This window comes from Somniosus microcephalus, unplaced genomic scaffold (genome assembly GCF_052327205.1).
Source record: "Somniosus microcephalus isolate GS21.2 unplaced genomic scaffold, FLI_Smic_1.0 unresolved_chr4, whole genome shotgun sequence".
Lineage (NCBI taxonomy): Eukaryota > Metazoa > Chordata > Chondrichthyes > Squaliformes > Somniosidae > Somniosus > Somniosus microcephalus.
In genome coordinates this window covers 48,225,029-48,248,075 of record NW_028225182.1, presented here as the reverse complement: position 1 = coordinate 48,248,075, position 23,047 = coordinate 48,225,029, and the positions used below count along the sequence as shown (strand labels likewise).

The following is a 23,047-nucleotide window of genomic DNA, read 5'->3' as shown; positions in this document are numbered from 1 at the left end:
GGAATAGGGATACCTTACTACAGCTGTACAAGGTGCTGGTGAGACCGCATCTGGAGTATTGTGTACAGTTTTGGTCGCCCCATCTGCGGAAGGATGTTCTTGCCATGGAAAGAGTGCAGCGGCGATTCACCAGGCTGATACCTGGAATGGCGGGAATGACCTACGAGGAGAGATTGAATAGTTTGGGCTTGTACTCACTGGAGTTTAGAAGATTGAGAGGGGATCTCATCGAAACATATAAAATTATGGCAGGCCTGGACAGGCTGAATTCAGAGAGAATGTTTCCAATGGCAGGGGAGCACAGAACCAGGGGCCACAGTCTAAAAATAGCGGGCAAATCATTTAAAACAGAGATGAGGAAGAATTTCTTCACTCAAAGAGTGGTGAGCCTGTGGAATTCCCTGCCACAGAGGGCTGTGAAGGCTAATTCAATAAATATTTTCAAGAGAGAATTGGATATATTTCTGAAGGCTAAGGGGATTAAGGGTTACGGAGAAAAGGCGGGGACGGGGTACTGAACTGGTAAGATCAGCTATGATCTCAGACGAAGATCAGCCATGATCTCATTGAATGGCGGAGCAGGCTCGAAGGGCCGAATGGCCTACTCCTGTTCCTATCTCTATGTTTCTATGTTTTCTATGAATGGCGGAGCAGGCTCGAGGGGCCGAATGGCCTACTCCTGCTCCTATCTTCTATGTTTCTATGAGGTTTATTACTGCAGTAGTCAGTGTAAAGAGACATTTACATTTTGCACCTATTTAGTTTGATCACTGGAGGGAGCTATCTACATACTGCCTCCTTATGTTTAAATTGCTAAAAGTGTTTCCCTCATCCTGTTGGCAGAACCGTAGTTTTGTCTTGTCTCGGTTGAATCAACAGATGTGTCTAGCTGTACTCCGCCAACTTTGGTCAGGACATCGGGAAAAACTCCCCAACTCTTCTTTGAAATAGTGCCATGGGACCTTTTACATCCATATGAGAGAGCAGACGGGGCCTCCGTTTAACGTCTCATCCGAAAGAAGGCACCTCCAACAGTGGCACTCTCGCCTCTCAGTCAGAAGGTTGTGGGTTTAAGTCCCAACCCCGGGACTTGAGCACATAAATCTGGGCTGACTCTCCAGTGCAGTACTGAGTGAGCGCCGCACTGTCGGAGGAGCAGTACTGAGGGAGCACGGCACTGTCGGGGGGCAGTACTGAGGGAGTGCTGCACTGTCGGAGGGGCAGTACTGAGGGAGCGCCGCACTGTCGGGGGGCAGTACTGAGGGAGCGCTGCACTGTTGGAGGGGCAGTACGGAGGGAGCGCCGCACTGTCGGCGGGGCAGTACTGAGGGAGCGCCGCACTGTCGGAGGGGCAGTATGGAGGGAGCGCCGCACTGTCGGAGGGGCAGTACTGAGGGAACGCCGCACTGTCGGAGGGGCAGTACTGAGGGAGCGCTGCACTGTCGGAGGGGCAGTACTGAGGGAGCGCCGCACTGTCGGAGGGGCAGTCCTGAGGGAGCGCCGCACTGTTGGAGGGGCAGTCCTGAGGGAGCACCGCACTGTCGGAGAGGCAGTACTGAGGGAGTGCCGCACTGTCGGAGGGGCAGTACTGACGGAGCGCCGCACTGTCGGAGGGGCAGTACTGAGGGAGCGCCACACTGTCGGAGGGGCAGTACTGAGGGAGCGCCGCACTGTCGGTGGGGCAGTACTGTGGGAGCGCCGCACTGTCGGAGGGGCAGTACTGAGGGAGCGCTGCACTGTCGGAGGGGCAGTACTGAGGGAGCGCTGCACTGTCGGAGGGTCAGTACTGAGGCGAGAGTGCTTCCAACTAAGCCACGGCTGACCGAGTGGAGACTGGAGAAACTGGGGCTCTTCATTAGAAGACAGAAGGTTAAGAGATCCACTAGAGGTGTTCAAAATTGGTCGCGGCTCAGATAAAGTATATTCTAGTGGTTAGTGAGTCAATAACTGAAAGATATCGATTTATTATCACCGAGCGAATGAAGGGTGAGGTTAGATTCCTTTTGTGCAGAGGGTTGTTAGCATGTAGAATCAGGCAGCACAGAAGGAAGCCATTCAGCCCATCATGTCTGTGCCAGCTATTTCATCAACTTTGCTTCAAATTTCCACGCCTCCACATGGTCCATCTCCAATTCTTCCCTTCCCTTCCTCAACTTCTCTGTCTGTATTCCTGGGGCTAGGCTATCGACAAACATTCACTACAAGCCCACTGACTCCCACAGCTACCTGGACTACACTTCCTCCCACCCCGCTTCCTGTAAGGACTCAATCCCATTCTCCCAATTCTCCATCTGCGTTGCATCTGTTCAGACGATGCCACCTTCCATACCAGTGCTTCCGACATGTCTTCCTTTTACCTCAACCGAGGATTCCCCTCCACCATGATTGACACGGCCCTCGACCATGTCTGCCCCATTTCTCGCACTTCTGCTCTCACCCCTTCCCCTCCCTCCCAGCACTACAGTAAGGTTCCCCTTCCACTCCACCAGCCTCCACATACAATGGATCATCCACCGCCATTTCTGTCATCTCCAGTGCGATGCCACTACCAAACACATCTTTCCCTCCCCCCCGCTTTCAGCATTTCGAAGGGACCACTCACTCCGCAACACTCTAGTCCACTCTTCCATCAGCCCCAACACCCACTCCACTTCCCACTGCACCTTCCCATTGCAAGCGCAGGAGATGCAACACCTGCCCTTTTACGTCCTCCCTTCCCTCCGTCCAGGGTCCCAAACACTCCTTCCGGATGAAACAGCGATTTACTTGTACTTCTTGCAATCTAGTATACTGTATTCACTGCTCACCATGCGGTCTCCTCTACATTGGGGAGACCAAATGCAGATTGGGTGACCGCTTATGTGGAACACCTCTCTTCAGTCCACAAGCGTGACCCTGAGCTTCCGGTCGCCTGTCACTTTAATTCTCCGCTCCACTCCCACTCTGACCTCTCGGTCCTCGGCCTCCTACACTGTTCCAATGAAGCTCAACGTAAGCTCAAGGAACAGCACCTCATCTTTCGATTAGGCACTTTACAGCCTTCCGGACTCAATATCAAGTTCAACAATTTCAGATCATAACCTCTGCTCCCATTTATTCGGACAGCAGGTACTGGCAATGATGCTGCTTTTCATTTAATCTCTCCTGCCTTCCACCCTATCACCGACCTTCCCTTTGTTCTCTCCTCCCCTCCCCCTCCTTTCCCTGCCTCTGTACTTGCTTAAAAACTGTTTCATCTGTAACATGTTTCAGTTCTGACGAAAGCTCACCGACCTGAGACGTTAACTCTGTTTCTCTCTCCACAGATGCTGCCTGACCTGCTGAGTATTTCCAGCATTTTCTGTTTATACTCCTTATCTCCCCTCTGGTTCTTTTGTCAATTATCATCAATCTGTGTCCTCTGGTTACCGACCCTCCTGCCACTGGAAACACTTTCTCCTTATTTACTCTGTCAAAACCCTTCATAATTATGAATACATCTATTAAATCTCCCCTTAACCTTCTCTGCTCTAAGGAGAACAAGCCCCAGCTTCTCCAGTCTCTCCACGTAACTGAAGTCCCTCATCCCCGGTACCATTCTGGTCAATCTCCCCTTAACCTTCTCTTCTCTAAGGAGAACAACCCCAGTGTTGTGTATGTACCTTTAAGGGAATAACTGGTCTTAGACTGCAGTACCGGCAGTGACCACCCCTGTATAAAAGGCCCTAGCAGGCTTCTGTAGTTTCAGTTTCAAGCTGCCTCTTGTTCAGTAAAGTACCTGTTAAACTGTTCTCCCGAAGTCCGTGTATTATTGAGGCGCGGACTTTACAGTGGCGACGAGTAAGTTCGAATTCACCTGCAGTGTGGCATCATCTCACGGGGATCTCGCCTGAAAGGAAGGTCCTGGAAGGTCGTGGTCTGAGCAACGGGCGTCGACCGAGGGCAACCGCCCAAAGAATCCATCGGTGTTTGGAGAATTGCGGGAGAGACTGTGGTTCCAGCGAATCGTGCTGGTAGCAGGTAGCGCGCTGACCCTTCCGGACTGCGGCGGGCTCAAGCTCGATCGAGCGGCTCTACAAATCGGGCCGCGCAGCGTCGCCGGGAAAAGAAAACAAGAGAGAGAGGGTGGAGCGCACAGGGCTCGAGAACAGGACAGCGGAGAGAAACTAAATGGGGGGGAAGGAAAGCGAGACGCGCCGAAGCTGCGGGTCGCCGCCATTACCCCGTAGAACGCTAGGAGCAGCGTGGCAGTAAGGGGAAGAAGCAAAAGCGTGGGAGGCACCATTTTATTCCATTGGGGAAGAAGCAAAAGTGCGGGAGGCGCCATTTTATTCCATTGGGGAAGAAGCAAAAGCGCGGGAGGCACCATTTAAAATCGCCCAAGATGCCAAAAAGTGGCAGTATCACTGCTTTCGACAATGAGGTAGAAGACTGGACCACGTATGTAGAAAGAATCGAAGTGTACTGCAAGGCAAATGAGGTGGCCGATGGAAAGAGGGCATCGGTATTATTAAATCTGATGGGTGCGAATACGTACGGCCTATTGCGGAATTTAATTACCCCAGCTAAACCAATGGAGAAAAGTTTTGAGGAGATTGTTCATATCTTACAGGAACACCTAAGCCCTACACCACTGCTGATAGCAGAAAGATTCAAGTTCCATAAAAGAAACCAGCACAAAGATGAGAGCAATGCTGACTATCTTACGGAACTACGCAAGTTATCGAAGTACTGCCAGTTCAGAGCAGGACTGGCAGACACCTTACGGGATAAGTTTGTCTGCGGGCTCCAGAGTGAAGGAACCCAGAAACGACTACTTTCAAAAAAGGACCTGACGCTAGAACAGGCTTTCAGTGTGGCAGTATCCTACGAAGCAGCAGCACGGGGAGCTGCGGAAATACAACAGAAACCACAAGAATACAGCGCTAACGAAATGGTGTATGGAGCCGAAAAGTGCTATCGCTGCGGCAGAACAACCCATGAGCAGAAGGACTGCTGGTTTAAAGACAAAATATGCAGGCAATGCGGGAAGATGGGACATATAGCAAGAGTCTGCAGGTCGGGAAAGAAGACCAACACAACAAGAACTACTAAGAAACAGTACAGGAAAGTAAAGAAACTGACAGATAGTAGTTCAGAAGATCAGGAGAGTGATAAGGACTCTGGGAGCAGGCGACTAAGTTGTTTAAAGCTACACAACGTGATCGCAAAAGAAGATCACCGAACCATTTGGGTCACCCTCATGATAGCAGGGTCCCCAGTGAAGATGGAATTGGACACAGGATCAGCCCTAACTGTCATGAATCGACGAGACTATGAGCGGCTATTCTCACACATACCCTTAAAGGACACGTTCATTGTATTGAAGACATACACGGGGCAAAAGGTCTACCCCAGAGGAAAAATAAGGGTGCCAGTTGAATATAACGGAAAGGAAACACAGAAACTATACATGTATATACTACGAGATGGAGGACCACCATTATTGGGACGTGAATGGATCCGAAGACTACAATTGGATTGGCATTCCATTCTGGCACTAACTGTGACTGACAAAAAAGATGATGACGTCGCAGCTGGATGTCTGTCACAAATTCTGTCTGACGCGGAAGAGGTGTTCCAACAAGGACTTGGGACTCTAAAAGGAGTAAAGGCAACCATAAAAATTGAGGATAACGCAACCCCAAAATTTTTCAAGGCCAGACCGGTGCCATACGTGATACGCCCAGCTGTGGAAGCTGAACTGGAGAGTCTGGAGCGTTCGGGGGTGCTGTCTAAGGTGGACTGGAGCGAGTGGGCCACACCCATCGTTCCTGTAATGAAGAAAGCATTGAGCAGCACGCCTTGGGAGCCAAGGAAGGTTCGCATCTGTGGGGACTTCAAGGTGACTGTGAACCCAGTCCTGCACACAGTATAGTACCCGCTTCCGCGGATAGAAGATATTTTCGCCTCACTATCTGGAGGGAAACGTTTTACAAAGATTGACCTGGCTCAAGCGTATCTACAAATGGAGGTGGAAGAAGCATCTAGGAAATACCTCACGATAAACACTCACAAAGGCCTTTACCAGTACAATCGACTGGTATTTGGGGTAGCATCGGCCCCGGCTATGTGGCAGAGGGCAATGGAACAAGTCCTGCAAGGGATCCCGGGGACCCAGTGTTATTTGGACGACATCCTGGTTACGGGCGAAAATGAAAATGAACACCTTGCCAACCTGGAACAGGTGCTCACGAGATTGCAGGAATATGGGCTACGAGCCAACCGTCCCAAATGCGAGTTCTTCAGGAGACAAATCTCGTATTGTGGCCACATGATTGATGAGGAAGGGTTGCATAAGTCGCCGGACAAGATTGAGGCTGTAGTCAAGGCTCCAGCACCAGAAAATGTGTCGCAACTGAGGTCGTTCCTCGGGTTGGTGAACTACTACCATAAGTTCTTGCCGAATTTATCTACAATTCTGCACCCACTGAACGCCCTCCTTCAAACTGGTGTAACATGGAAATGGAGTGATGAGTGTAAGCGTGCCTTTCAGGAATGTAAATGCCAAATCACTTCAAAAGAAGTATTGGCCCACTACAACCCAACACTACCGATTCCGTTGGCATGTGATGCGTCACCTTACGGCATTGGAGCGGTGCTGTCACACAAATTCCATGATGGTTCAGAGAGGCCAATAGCCTTTGCATCGCGCTCGCTAACCTCAGCCGAGCGTAACTACGCCCAGATTGACAGGGAGGCCCTCAGCCTGGTGTGGGGGGTGAAGAAGTTCAATCACTATCTGCACGGGCAGAAATTCACCCTACTGACTGATTACCAGCCCCTGGTCTCAATTTTTAACCCAAAGAAGGGCGTTCCGGTGATGACGGTGCAACGGCTGCAAAGATGGTCACTTTTTCTAGGGGCACATCAGTATGACATAGAGTACAAAGGTACGAAATAACATGGAAACGCTGATAGGCTGTCGCGCCTACCGTTGCCTATGGCGGAAGAAGCACCTGCAGTGGACCCTGTGGAGATATTCCATGTGACCATAGTCGAATGTTTGCCTGTTACAAACGCTAGTATTGAGAAGGAAACCCGAAATGACCCGACACTCTCTCGGGTCTATGATTTGACGGTGAAGGGATGGCCAGCATATGGCGACTCACTGTTGCCAGCATTCTCGCCAAGGAGGGAACAGCTGTCAGTGTGCCGGGGAACCTTGATGTGTCGATCCCGAGTGGTAATTCCACCCAAGTTGAGAGATAGAGTGCTCAATGAGCTTCACGAGGGTCATCTGAGAGGGGTAAAAATGAAGAGCCTAGCCAGGGCGTTTGTGTGGTGGCCGGGAATCGATAAAGAAATCGAGGATATGACCAAGAGATGCACAGGATGCCAGAAGGTCCAAAACGCTCCACCACAGGCCCCGCTACATCCATGGGAGTGGCCCTCATCTCCATGGCAACGGGTACACATTGATTTCGCTGGTCCATTTATGGACTGAATGTTTCTAATCGCTGTGGACGCCCATTCGAAATGGCCAGAGGTCATTAAAATGTCCTGCACCACCACGGAGAAAACTATTGCAGTCCAAAGGACCATCTTCGCCAGGAATGGGTTGCCAGAACAGATCTGTTCCGACAATGGCCCACAGTTTGTGTCTGAGGATTTCCGGAGGTTCCTGAAGAATAATGGGGTGAAACATTACACATCTGCCCCATGTCATCCAGCCACAAATGGATTGGCTGAGAGGTTTGTTCAGACCTTTAAAAAGGCCATAAAGGCAATGTATAATGACAACATACCACTGCAACACAAGGTGGATAACTTCCTGTTTGCTTACTGGAATGCGACACATGCAGTAACCAACCAAACTCCAGCCGTACTGTTTTTCAACCGGAGACTAAGATGTCGCTTGGATTTGCTCAAACCAAACATAAGACGAGATGTTGAGGATAAGCAGTTCCAGCACACAAATGAGAAGCCAACCAGGAGCTTCAAGATAGGGCAACCAGTCTTGGCCCGCGACTACCGAACAGAAAAATGGCAGCCAGGCACGATATGCACACAGCAGGGACCACTAATGTACACAGTGGACGTTGGAGAGAGCATCGTGAGACTCCATGCTGACCAGATTCTAGAGTCACAGGAACAAGCCAAACCTGTACCACAAGCATGTGCACCTGGTAATGAGCCCGAAGTACAGATTGCGTCTACCTCAGAAGCAGGGGTATTGGAAGCTGACGAACCAACCAATGACAATGAGCCAGAATTGACTCCACCGCCAGAACAGGATACTCGAGAAAGGCGCTATCCAGTCCGGATCAGGAAGCCTCCTCAAAGACTGAACTTATAAATGACTATTTCAGTTGATGTATATATTACTGAGAAAATTGTAATTGTAATTAGTTATTATTTAGCTGTTAAATGAATGTTATGTACTGTTTATCTAAAAGGGGAGGAATTGTTGTGTATGTACCTTTAAGGGAATAACTGGTCTTAGACTGCAGTACCGGCAGTGACCACCCCTGTATAAAAGGCCCTACCAGGCTTCTGTAGTTTCAGTTTCAAGCTGCCTCTTGTTCAGTAAAGTACCTGTTAAACTGTTCTCCCGAAGTCCGTGTATTATTGAGGCGCGGACTTTACACCCAGCTTCTCCAGTCTCTCCACATCACTGAAGTCCCTCATCCCCGGTACTATTCTGGTCAATCTCCTCTGCACCCTCTCCAAGGCCTTGACATCCTTCTTAAAGTGCGGTGCCCAGAATTCAACACAGTTCTTCAGCTGAGGCCTAACCAGCGATTTATTAAGGTTTACCATAACATCCTTGCTTTTGTACTCTATGGCCCTGATGTTTATTCAGGGCCGGGAGGGGAGCAGGAGGGAGGATTTTCGGACGGGAACCCGGAATTAAGGGTTTCCCCGCACGTGCTGCAGAAATTAATCGCAGGTGGCCTTTTAAATTTTTTCAACAGGCTTCCCGCCCGACAGCCTGCCGATCGAGGGGGTCCGATCACGGGGAGGTAAGCTTGCTGGGCCTGGGGGAAACACTCCTACCCCTCCTGGCCCACAAGCAGTGCAGGAAAGGCACTTACCTCCCGAATCAAGCCCTTTTCGCCTCCTTTTACCTTCCGGGAATCCCGAGGCTAGGGAATCCCGTCCTCCACCCGTTAAAAATACTTTAAAGATTTTAGTGACCGACCCGCCTCCTGAGAGTGGGTTGGTCACCCCTGCTCCGCCTCAGTTAAAACCACAAGTGGGCGGGTTGGGGCCGGCTTTGAGAATTTTATATATTTTACTTTCTCACCCGCCACCCCCCCCTCCCCCCACAACCCCACCCATCCTTGGGGATTAAAATTCCCCCCCTCCCCACCGCTGCATGCCACTATTTATGAAGCCCAGGATCATCTATGCTTTTTTTAACAGCCTTCTCAACTTGCCCTTCAAAAATTTGTGCATGTGAACCCCCGGGTCTCTCAATTCCTGCAACCCCAACACCAGCAACAGCCAGGAGGCCAAGAGAAAGGTTGGCAGCTGGAAGTCTGGAGGAGAGTTCAGCAACCTGACCTGTGGCAAAAAAATATGTTTAACTGCTGCGATCATTGCTGCTTACAATGCAAAAAAAAATCTGGTGTATGAGTGGCCATCGCGGAATAGATAAGAACGTAAGAAATAGGAGCAGGAGTTGGCTATTCGGCCCTTCGAGCCTGCTCCGCCATTCAATAAGATCATGGCTGATCTTGGGCTCAAAGGCCACTCTCTGTGCACGCTCCCCATAATCCTTCACTCCCTTATCTTGCAAAAATCTGTCTATCTCCGCCTTAAATGTATTTAATGACCCAGCCTCCACAGCTCTCTGGGGCAGAGAATTCCACAGATTTACGACCCTCTGAGAGAAGAAATTCCTCCTCATCTCAGTTCTAAAAGGACGACCCTTTATTCTGAGACTGTGCCCCCGAGTTCTAGATTTCCCCACAAGGGGAAACATCCTCTCTGCATCTACCCTGTCGAGCCCCCTCAGTATCTTATATATTTCAATAAGATCACCTCTCATTCTTCTAAACTCCAATGAGTATAGACCCAACCTGCTCAACCTTTCTTCATAAGTCAACCCCTTCATCCCAGGAATCAACCGAGTGAATCGTCTCTGAACAGCCTCCAATTAAATAAGGAGACCAAAACTGTATGCAGTACTCCAGGTGTGGTCTCACCAATAGTTGTAGCAGGACTTCCCTGCTTTTATACTCCAACCCCCTTGCAATGAAGGCCAACATTCCATATGCCTTTTTGATTACTTGCTGTACCTACGTGCTAACTTTTTGTGTTTCATGCACAAGGACCCCCAGGTCCCTCTGAACTGTAGCATTTTGTAATCTCCATTTAAATAATAATTTGCTTTTTTATTTTTCCTGCCAAAGTGGATAACCTCGCACTTTCCCACATTATACTCCATCTGCCAAATGTTTGCCCACTCACTTAGCCTGTCTATATCCCTTTGCAGATTCTTTGATTCCCTTAATATTCAAAAATCTATCAATCACTGTCTTGAATATACTCAACGACTGAGCCTCCACAGTCCTCTGAGGTAGAGAATTCCAAAGATTCACCACCCTCTGAGTGAAGAAATTTCTCCTCACCTCAGTCTTAAATGGCCGACCCCTTATTCTGAGACTGTGACCCCTGGTTCTAGACTCCCCAGCCAGGGGAAACATCCTCCCTGCATCTACCCTGTCAAGCCCTGTAAGAATTTTGTATGTTTCAATGAGATCACTTCCCATTCTTCTAAATATAGGCCTAGTCTACTCAATCTGTCCTCATAGGACAATCCCCCCACCCCAGGAACCTGATAGGGTAACCTGTAGGTTTGGATAACCTTTAAATGTGTATTATAGTTGCGTTAGAAGCTATGCTATCAAAATGTAACTGTAACTGCAAGGTATGATGGGAAGCTTGACCAAAATCAGACCAAAGCATAGTGTCAGCATTTAACAGTAGCAGTAGTTGTAATAAAGTTTCTCCACGAAACCTTGAATCAGGAACAATGAACAAAGATAATGGTAACTGGAGACTGGATAAGATAAACAAAACTGCAGAAAGGCAGATGTAAGGATCTTGGGTCTGGGACAGTTGAGATAGCGGGGAGCATCTGCCAAAGCCTACGTAACCGGTAATTAACGGTTGACCAATTATCGGTAGCAGATTATGTATAAATATACTGCGACAACCATTGTAAATTCGAGAGACTTCGGTATGCTGCAGGCTCTCCCCTGCATGCTTGCAATAAAGTTTCTCTCATATCACAGCCTACCCGTGACTCCGAGTGGTTTCTTTCCACAACAACTTGGCGTAGTCGGCAGGATCCACTGCTAGTACCAAAACAAGGGCACCGTTCCAGGACCAACAGACAAAGTGGGGTGAGTATGTTAATTTATACCACCCAGTAGTTAGGTCTGTGGGCATGGAGCGGTCCCTCGGACTATCAGGGATCTCGAACAATCCGGAGTCATTGGGCTGTCATGAGAGAGAGGGCAACTTTGCAATGTGGTTGTGGTCGCCGACAGCCAGGTGAGGGTCGGGGGAGAGAGCTTAGCGGGTGTCTCTCTGGGGGTAGAAGACCCTCACGGTGTCTAAAAGAGTTAAGTTTCGCCAACGGCCATGTGAGGGGCGGGGGGAGAAAGCTTAAAGGGTGTCTCTCTGGGGGTAGAAGGCCCCCGCGATTTCTAAAAGCGTTAAGTAGGTAAGATGGCCGAGGGAAATCCAGGTCCTCAGGGATCCATAACGGAGTATTTGTTAAATAAGCATGACAAGGTAATAAAAAGAATGGGTAAAGGAAGGCTGGGATCCTGAATGGGTTCCCGACTGACAGAAAGAATGATGGAGTAAGGAGAGCAAGAATAAGGAGGAGAAAACTGTAGTGGTTCTTTTTCAGGGCCACCTGAAAAATGTGTAAGATTGGAGCCACATGGGAGAGGGAAAAAGAGGAGTTAGTGGAACAGTTCAAAAAGGTGGGCACCAAGTGTGCCGCTGTAATGAAGACAAGGTCAGTGCATAGTGGACGGAATGCTAGTGAGGAGGTTGATTGGGATGATTTAGAAAGAGAGGCAGCAGAATGGGAGCAAGATGATGATGTTATCCTCACGCAGGATGATAAAATTTTAGAACAACAAAATCAGATCGAGCTTCTACAGTGCCAAGTTGCCTCATCTGCTGTGATCATGCAGCAGCTGGGTGTAAACGCGGCTCAGGCAGGCTCCGCACTGCAGAATCTTGAGGAAGCCAGGTGTCAGATAGCCACCCTAACAAAAAAGATCTAATTTGCAGGCTAACCAGTCTGAAAACTCAGCAAAGGAAGAAAGAAAAACAGGGATTTGGAAAGCCAGGGAAAGCTGCTGAGACACCGATTTAAAGAAAAAAAAGGGGGCAAAAAAAAGAAATCTAAAGTTTTACCGACATGTAAGTTATTAACGTCTGTGCTGAGACAAATAAAACACAAGATTGCTGAGTGAAAGGAATCTTAAAAAATGCTGGAATTTTAGTTTGTGTGAAAGTGTGTGTTAAAGTGTGAAAGTTTTCCTGACTATCGAGGTTTAAGAAGTTACAGTATTCCTTTTGTCTGAAAGTCTGTCCTTAAAAAAAAAAGAAAAATGTCTGTTGTGTGTTTTAGCTCCACCTACTTCTCTGTGTTAAAGAAAAGCGTTTAACCCTTTTGTCTTGTCTTGGATTTTGGAAGTTTTAAGAATGTGCGAATAAGATTGTGCACCCAGAATTGAAACAAAACTTCAAACTACAATTTAAGTTAAGCTGGTGTAGAAAAACTGAGAAAAAAAAGTTTGTTTAACAAAAGATTAAGTTTCATTCTAAGATTTAACCTTGGAGTTGCGGTTGCTATGGTAAAATCCTCCAAAGCAATTTGTTTAAATGTGAAAAACTAATTTTTCTCCAGTTGTATTCAATGTTTTTACAATCATTTGGAAAGGCATCTGAAGAAAGGACAATAAGAAATATGACGTAATGTACCGTTTTCTGCAAGCACGTGCTATTTTGTTTTGTTTTATCTCTTCTGTTCGTGTTTAGTTAAAGTGTGAAAGTCTTTTTCGTTCGGGAAAGTTTTTTATTTTATAAATTTACGTGAAGTGACGCAATTGCGTGTGCCCTACAATGTTTCGCTCTGCCTTCTTAAAAAAACCTACAAAGGAGTTAACCCTTTCCACTGACAGCTGTTTAAGTTCAACCAAGCAACAACTTTAGTATTGCTGAATGAAATTTAAAGATATTGGACATTGTTAAATTTAATTTCTTAATTTTAAGTTAATATTTCCCCACAGTGACGGAAGGAAAATTATGATTTGATCAATTAACCCCTTGGGCTCTTAAACAGAGCCACAATGGATTCTCTGCTTTCTTTTGTTATATGAAAGTTACCTTGTAAACTAATTGTAGCACTTCTGTCTCTAATGTTAAAACACCGTGTAAACCACCCAGCCTGGGAATCACTAGTTTCTGAAATTGGAAGTGATAAGATAATTGATTGAAATGAAATTGAACATTGCCAAACCCTGTCAGTTCAACAATACTGCTGTTTGTATTTGGGGATAATTTTGAAATGACAAAATGGGTGCAGGTCTGAACCCGAGTCATCTGTGTTCTCAAATGTGGGAGACAGGGTAATGGTAAAAGGGGTGCCATCCAAACCGGGACTGGCGCCTCGGTGGTCTAGGCCTTACACGGTCCTAATGACCAGCGAAACATGCGTGTGTTTGGATATACAAAAGGGGGGGTAGGTGGAAACATTGGTCCCAGGTTAAGCCTCATGACTCACATTCTGCTTCTACCAACAGGAAAGCTAGCAGCAGATCTCTTAATTACTTTGTTTCAGATAAACCTCTCTCACAATGGCGGCCTGGTGGACGGCCATGATGGCGATCACCCCCCTGACAATTACAGTAGCGTGGGAGGTGCCCACCGTGCACATCGATAAAAGTACTTGTTTGCATCCAGGACAATACATGCAACTGCCACAGGGAGGGAAAGGGGAATGGGTAAAGAAACCCAATATATGGATCACGGACCGGGTCATCGCACGTACCCATATGACCAAGGTATGGAAAATAAATCCCAAATGTAATATGGGACAAGGATACTGGGACCCTATCTGTGGCAGCAACCATGAACTGTCCGCCCCCGGACAACCAGTCTGATTGGAACGGCCTCCCTGCACATCACAAAGGGAAAGATCAGGGTACAGCACCCCGGGCGGTTGGTCATATGAACTTGAGGTCCGTCCCGGCACTACGCAAGTAGACTCCTTCAACCTGTTATCGGACCCAGAAGTGACAATTGTACAAAACTACAAACTAGTGTGGATACTGATGGAGACATAACGGTCACTGGCATATATGATGACGCCGGACTTGGACATTAGTCATACTCCTCCTGCTCACCGCACAAGGGGCAGCGCGGAAAAATGACGGGTGTGGTCATCAGTACCGCCAACATTATAGCAGGGTGGACTAAATTACCCCCATTCATTTGGGAACCAGGACTTAGAGGGACAATATTGCCAAGAATTGTGTAGCGATGTTCTTAAGCGGTTGGGATGTACTGATATCAGATGCTTTGATTTAACAACATGTGAATATCAAAAGCTGTCATGATGTCCCACCATGGTGCCACCTCCAACGGATGGCATGATCAGGGTCGGGGGCCCGAAGGCACTCTTACATGATGTAACTATGGTCACTTTAGAAGTAACCTATAACCTGAGCAATATAGTGCTGGCATTAGAGGCCAATTGTGGTGATTACCCAGCATCAATTACTTGGGCAAAGCATAAATTGCAGCGATTACTTAGTGGTTATAAGGACCGCATAGCCCCCGAAGTAGGGGCCCCCAAGGGGCAGCGGAGACGAAGTATATTAGGGGAAGTGGGGGGCTTTTTTGGATGGCGGAGCAGGCCCGAGGGGCCGTATGGCCTACTCCTGCTCCTATTTCTTATGTTCTTATGTTCTTAAGTGCCAACTCAGTCCTAAATTCATGGCAAATCACAGGCCTGAATATCTATGCCTCCTGGGTGGTGCAGGAAAGTGCCAAGGGTCTGCGGTTCACAGCTCAGGGAACGGAGTATGCACTCACGGCAGTAGAAGTGCTTGGAACTGGGTTACAGCGAGATATAGAGGTCCCAGGGAAAGCCGTAATAAAGGCGACTGATTTACAGTCCGAGGGGTGAGCATGTGACATGCTGGCTCGGGACTTGATTGACAGTGTTGAATCAGACATTGAAGACATCAGGTTTGGGACGGTGCCCCGGCATGCGCAGAAGGAAGTCAGCAGTCTCAATCTGATTAACTGGGAGGAAGATAGACAGGAGCTCTTGGTAGCCCGACCAGCAGGCGGGGGGGGGGCTGCGGATGCATTTAGGTTTCTAATGATGATGCCACAGGGACACAAGTATGGGACATATCGGGGGGGGATGTAAAGTAGAGTCTCTGGGAGTGGTCAGAGGTGAATCGGCATACCGGGTGGGTACCCGCGGATACGTAGCACCTGGCAAGAATGGCACCCTCCTGATGACCACAGATGAGTGCTGTATTGAGTCGGAGCACTACATAGTGTGTACCTGTAACACCCTGAAACCGATAGATGAGGGCTCAGCAGTGGCGGTGATGGTAGAGCCTTTGGAAGGAGCCTTTAGGGCGATTCAGGCATCTCCGACTCAGTGATGTTTTCTGACCGACGAGAAGAACTACCTCTACAGAGGATTGGTATGTGCAGATTGTTATGAATCTTATGATCCATGAAGAAAGACTCATGAAATAACACTGGACGGCCAGCTGGTGGTGCCGTCCAAGGAGTATAAATACTCGGGCGTGGGCCCAGCTTGCCCAGGACATTTTGTAAACAGGAACTAGTGAAAGATAACTAGACCTCCATGTTTTGAAACAATTTGATTAAAGCCTTGCTTTATACTCAAACCAAGTGCGTAGTGAGTTTTATTACGTCACAAATAATCATACGTTTTGCCTTCAAGTTTCAGACTCTCTCACCTTGGGAGATTTCCATCTACCAGGCAGAACCCTCACCGGCCTGGTCTTCAGCCCATGGTGTGATGATGAGTTGAGCGTGGATGATACACCAGGGACGGCCGCTAGGGTGGCGGTGTGGAACAGGCCTTGAAAGCCACAATGGAATACATTGCGCAGAGTAAACAGGTCATCACAAGGGGAAGAGTGGAGGTGGACTTGACCAAAAGAACGGCTAGAAGGCTGGGAGCTAAACGGCAGGGACCTTCAGCCAGTAGGAGAGAGCCAAAGACAGCCTAACTGGTGGGACATAGGTAGAATGGCAGCCGTCATCGCCTCCATGCTCGTCCTTATCATCAGTATATGCATCTGTTGCTATCAAAAAAAGGATGATATCCCAAGCGGTGCAAGTGGTGATGATGTCAAATCGGAGATACGCCCCCGGTGTCAGTAGCCAAGGTGCCACTCTCAGAGACTGGGGAAAAGTGGGACGCATATGCGATATAAACCTGTCCGACTGGGTCCCAAGCACAGCTAATGTCACTAGGACATCGGTGAGGCTGTAAGAGGACCATATAATTTATGGATTTGACACTTGCGGGAGTCCAGCTGGATCCCTGGACAATCCAGCAGGTAGAGAATTCAGGGATTTAGGTATGTCCTAACTGGATCAGACGAGGCCTGACCAGGGGCCAACAGGAGGGACTGATAGGGTAACCTGTAGGTTTGGATAACCTTTAAATGTGTATTATAGTTGCGTTAGAAGCTATGCTATTAAAATGTAACTGTAACTGCAAGGTATGATGGGAAGCTTGACCAAAACCAGACCAAAGCGCAGTGTCAGCATTTAACAGTAGCAGTAGTTGTAATAAAATTTCTCCACGAAAACTTGAATCAGGAACAATGAACGAAGATAATGGTAACTGGAGACTGGACAAGATAAACAAAACTGCAGAAAGGCAGATGTAAGGACCTTGGGTCCGGGACAGTTGAGATAGCGGGGAGCATCTGCCAAAGCCTACGTAACCGGTAATTAACGGTTGACCAATTACCGGTAGCAGATTGATTATGTGTAAATATACTGCGACAACCATTGTAAATTTGAGAGACTTCGGTACGCTGCAGGCTCTCCCCTGCATGCTTGTAATAAAGTTTCTCTCATATCACAGCCTACCCGTGACTCCGAGTGGTTTCTTTCCACAACATTAGGACAATCCCCCCATCCCAGAAACCAGTCTGGTGAACCTTCACTGCACTCCCTCTATGGCAAGTATATTGGGAGGGTCTAGAATGAGGGTTCACAGTCTCAGGATATGGGGTAGGATATTTAGGACTGAGATGAGAAATGTCTTCACTCAGAGGGTGGTGAACCTGTGGAATTCTCTACCACAGAAGGCTGTGGAGGCCAAGTCACTGAATATATTTAAGAAGGAGATCGATAGATTTCTAGACACAAAAGGCACCAAGGGGTATGGGGAGAAAGCGGGAATATGGGATTGAGATAGAGGATCAGCCATGATCATATTGAATGGCGGAGCAGACTCGAAGGGTCGAATGGCTGACTCCTGCTCCTGTTTTTCTATGTTTCTATCCTTCCTTAGGTAAGGAGACCAAAACTGTACACAATACTCCAGGTGTGGTCTCACCAGGGCCCTATATAATTGCAGTAAGACGTCTTTACTCTTATACTCAAATCCTCTTGTAATAAAGGCCGACATACCATTTGCTTTCCTAACATACCATTTGCTTTCCTAATGCACAAGCTGGGATATTAGCAATAGATAGTGCACAGACACATCACCAGTTGAATCCAACTCGTGCAGCCAGAAAGCGGAACCTCTAAACAAAGCTAGGGGTACTGTATACCTCCCCATTCCCAAATGCTAGCACTGTGTCTCACTGAAGAAGAGTGCCAGTATGGTGGACTCACAGTGCGCAAGCTCCTGATGGGCCAAAACAGGCTGGAATTATTTTTGTTCATTCCCTAATTGCCCTTGTCCTTCTAGGTGGTAGAGGTCACGGGTTTAGAAGGTGAGGTTGAAGAAGCCGTGGCGAGTTGCTGCAGTGCATCTTGTAGAATTACATAGAATGTACAGCACAGAAACAGGTCATTCAGCCCAACCAGTCCATGTCGATGTTTATGCTCCACACGAGCCTCCTCCCATCCCTCATCATCTCACCCTATCAGCATAGCCATCTTTTCCTGTGTCCCTCATGTGTTTATCTAGCTTCCCCTTAAAGTTGAAACAATTAAGTAATGTCATTACATTTCTGACAAGATATTGACCCAGAAATTCGGGTCTCCACGGGTGAGTACGCACGGGGTACTCACCCGTAGGCCCAATGGAAGTGCCGGTTTCTTGCATGCACTGCGCATGTGCGGGAAACCAGAATTTCCGTTGCCCTGAAAGAAGGGGGTTCAGTGGTCAAACGCGTGCGCCGGAGAGGCAGCGCGTGCGCATCGAACTTACGTTTTTTTTGCAGGTTTCTCCAGGAGGGTAAGTCTCCAGAAGTTACACATTTAAAAAGCAGTCACAATGCCTGCTTTTTACAAGGTAAGTGGTGAATTAACTAAAATTAAAACATTTTTTCCACAGGTTTATTACTTTTAAATACTTTAAAGAAAGCTAAGTTTATTTTTAGCCCCGTTAGAAAATAAAATTATTTTTTCCAAAAATTAAAATTATTGTTTAAAATAGTTATTTCATGTAATTTATAGTTTATTTTAAAAATGTGATTTAAAAAAAAATGTATTTGAAGATTTAGTGATGGTTTGGGGCCCGTAGTATTTATAAGTTTTGACAGCTCTTCCTGTCAAACTTATGAATGAAGCATTCCCTGCTCCGATTGGCTCCCCATGGCCCACGTGATCCCAGGGGACGCATCAAACTAACTGCGCCCCTGGAATACGCAAGCACTGCGCGCCGGGAGCTGGACCAGGCCCTGGATCGGAATTCCATGGGGGCCCACAGCTCAACGGCCGGCGTGCAAGGTAAGTGCAGGTTGGGGGCTTGCACCCGCGGGAAGCCCCCGACCCAAATTTCTGGGCCATTGACCTCAATTTATTAATACTCTTTAAATATGTAAATTGTGCCCAGAGACTGGAGGGTAGCCAGGGGGTTAGTTCTGTTCAAGGAGGGAGAGAAGGATAATCTGGGTAACTGTAGTGCAGTTGAGGGTGAACTCTTAGGGCTAAATTTTCCTGGAGCCGTCAGGCGGGGTTTCAGGCGTGTGGGGGGGGGGGGGAAATCCTGAATTTGGGGGTCCCGACACCATCCCGCCCAAAACCCCGCCCCACGCAAGTTTCAGGGGCGGAGGGTACCCGCCCCACACTGGGACCCGCCGAAACCAGGTGGAAAGGGATTAGTGCCAATTAACTGCCGGTTAACAGGTAGTCAACAGGCAGTTTTTAGCCTAATCCCTGTTTTGAGGGGTTTCGTGTGGTTTCCCTGATGGCTCCAAACCACGCCAGGTTAGCGAGGCGGGCCGTCGGGTTGAAGGAGTTGGAGGGGTCGTGATGTCGGCGCTCAGGTGAGTGATGGGTGCATGAGTGCAAAGGTAAGTGTGTTTGGTTTGTCTAAAGTGTGTCAAGATCTTTCACTTACCTGTACTTACCATAACAGCCTTTCTTCCTGTAGCTGTCAGGAGTCCATCACTCAGCCGGCACTTAAAGCTGAACGGCTGCGATCTGTGAAAAGTGACAGCCTGCAGCTTTGAGTGCTGCTGAGAGTTCTAACTGAGTCTGTGCAGAAGGACTCATGTGAGAAATCAGACTGTCAGTGTTTCACAGCTTCAAACAGCTGTGAAACACTGATATTTCATCTGTCAAGAACTCTTGACAGATGAAATTGCAGTCTGTGACGTCACCTGTTGCTGGGTGGCCCTTAATTGGCCTGCTGAGCCAGCTGGGCGGGCTCAACAAGGTCAATCAAGGGAAAATCAAGCGGATTGGCCGGACGTCAATGTGGGCGGGTCAAAAACCCGAAAGTTGAAGTCCCGCCTTCTTCCCGACAGGTTCGGGAAAATTTGGCCCTTAGATTCCATAATTCTAGATAAAATTAGTGAACATTCAGAGATACATGGGTTAATCGAGGACAGCCAGTACAGAATTGTAAAATGCAAGTCCTGTTTACCAAACTGAGCAGAGGTTTTGATGTGACAGATTGTACAGATAAACAGAATGCAGTGTATGTAGATTCTCAGAAGGCAGTTTAACAAGATGTTTTACAGGACCCTGGTTTAAAAAATTCGACTGAATGGTATAAGAGGAAATGTAGCCATGTGGATAGAATTTTGGTCGAAGGACAGGAAAAGAGGGTCAGAATAAATGGGAGTTGCTCAGCTAAGAGAAGGGTTGGAATGTGCTGGAATATTCTCCACTTGCCTACATGAGTGCAGCTCCAGCAACACTCAAGAAGCTCGACACCATCCAAGACAAAGCAGCCTGCTTGATCGGTGTGATATCTTGGGACACAGCATATATATACACAACAGCACAACATGGCTTCCGGTAAGAACTGTACTGCACATGGCTTTATTATTATATACATCAGTAGTCCACCAGGTGGCTCTATTACACTTCTCCCTCCTTATTGAAGAAGTTAATTATAGCAAATAATCATTGTACATGACTTGCATGGTATACAGAATTCTTGGTATACATTTCTCAAATGGAACCCATTTTATGTTTCCAAATTCTACTATAGAATTTTGTAACACAAACAAAAGATTTTCCATATTTACAGATTAAACTTAACCACTGGTTTTCTGTTTCGAAGGGGATACCTCCTTTCCTGAACAGAACTTTCAGATCTTGTTGTAGGACTTTGACTCATTCTAGGCTGAGCCTGCGGAGAATTTTTCTCCAAGGGTTGACCTTGATCTACATTTGGACTCTCTACACTTTCAGACTGTTTGTCTGCCTGACTCGGGCTCGGACTTAAATTCTGACTTTGTCTCGGACTTGTTCCTGGTACGTCTGATGTAGGATTTGCTACTGGTACTCTACTTGTATCAAGACTATCTGACTCATCAGAATAAATTGAATCACCCCAGCTTTCAACTCCTTCTACATCTGTAGGTAAGATAATGATCAATGTGAACAAACCTAACCTTTCCATGATCAAATATCTCGACCAAATATGTGTGAGGGCCACATATCTTCACTACTCTTCCTGGTAACCACTTTAACCATTTATGGTGATGGTTCTTCACTCTAACCGTCTGGTTCAACTTCACACTTTTCTAACTCTACCTTTATCATGACTCTCTTTCTGCCTTGATTATTTCTCTTCTATGGGCTGTGCCAAGTTTGGCTTTAACGACGAGAACCTGGTTCGTGGCTGTCGTTTGAGAAACAACTCTGCTGGTTTTCTACCAGTAGTGGCATGAGGAGTATTCCGATAGGTAATCAGAAAATTTGCCAGTTTGTGGTCCAACGACAACTGACATTTCTTTGGATTTGGTCCAACATTTGCTCGATGAGGGCACATTTGACAATTTGTACGGTGCGCTCTGCTCTGCTGCACCATTTGAAGCAGGGTGGTACGGTGGAACTTTGCTCATTTCTGCTCATGGACTGTGAGAACTCTTCTGAACAAAGTTGCGGCCCATTATCAGACATAATTTCTTCTGAGAGGCCGTATGAAGAAAACAAACTTGGCAAATTGTCTAGTGTTTTGCTTGTTGTTATTATCCGCATCGGAAACACCTCTGCCCACTTTGAGTGACTATCTATGACTATGAACAATTGCTGTCCTTCTAGCTCAGCAAAATCCACATGTAACCTTTGCCACACTCTAGGAGGCCATTTCCATGGCTGTAATGGTACTGATGGTGGTTTCTTGCTCACCGATTGACATGTTGTACATTGACTGACTATGTACTCTATCTCTTTATCTAAACCTGGCCACCATAAGTAATTGCATGCAAAGCTCTTGGTCAAGCATATTCCCAGGTGCTGGTCATGAAGATCTAACAATTTAGACCTGAACCTATTTGGGATAACCACTCTTGCTCCCTACATTATACAGTCTTTATCCACTGACAATTCATTCCTATGAATGAAGTATGGATGGCTATCTTCCTCTGATACCTGGTTTGTCCATCCATTTGCTATGTAATCGTACACCTTTGACATAATTGGGTCATGTTTGGTTACCCTACCAATCTCTTCAGCTGTGACTGGCAGCTCATCAATGTCATAGAGTCATAACCGCACAGAAGGAGGCCATTCGGCCCATCGAGTTCACACCGGCTCTCTGTAGAGCAATCCATTCAGTCCCATTCCCCTGCTCTATCCCCGTAATCCTGCAAGTTTATTTCCCTCAAGTGCCTATCCCGTCTCCCCTTGAAAACACTGAGGCCTAGAAATTGGGTTCTGATCTTGCCAGGGCTGTAGCGCCAGAAAGTTTGCGCCAGCGGTAATGCGGCAGCGCGCGACGAAAATTCGGGTGCGCCGGGCCCAGACGGCGGGGGGCGCTAAAACCCTCCTTTAGCGCCTCAAAACGGGCGTGCACTTGAATTTCCCGGCGCTAATCCCCCGCTGCAGCACCCGATGCGGTGCGGCAGGCGGGGGAACTGCAGGCCTCCTCCTCTTGTTAAGGAGGAGCTGCCTGCAGCCGACAACTGTCCGGCGGATTGACCCGACATCTGAGCCCGGCACCTCGGGGAAGTGCCGGGCTCGCATCAGACACTGATCAGGGCCGCGGAGGGGGAATGCAGGAGTCCGGGAAGGGAGGTGCGGGCAGGCGGCCGCCGGGAACGCGGCCGGCCGCCGCTCCACCTTTATGCGCCGGCACACACTGGGGGAAGACTCTGTTGCCAGAGTCTTAGTTGCGCCTGCCACGGGCGAGGCGGGCGCAACTGAATTTCGGCTTGGGGCCGGGTTTCCACGGCAACCGGGACGCTGCGCACACCGATGACGTCATCGGTGCCGGCGCAGCGCTACCGGTGCAATGCCGATTTAGGGCCCCAGGGAATTTTTAAACTGGCCATAACTCTGGCGCTAGGCCCTCTAGCGCCTCAAATGCGGCGCTAAGGCCACTGAATTTCTAGGCCTGAGTGTC

The 23,047-nt window shown here is 47.9% G+C and overlaps 1 long non-coding RNA gene across 1 annotated transcript; it reads left to right on the top strand.

Annotated features, from left to right (window-relative positions):
• The first annotated feature begins 10,786 nt into the window (after positions 1-10,786).
• Positions 10,787-17,153, top strand: LOC147091043 (uncharacterized). Its single transcript, XR_015075362.1, has 2 exons — positions 10,787-14,060; positions 15,989-17,153. It is a non-coding gene; the product is annotated as an uncharacterized LOC147091043 (long non-coding RNA).
• The last annotated feature ends 5,894 nt before the right edge of the window (positions 17,154-23,047 follow it).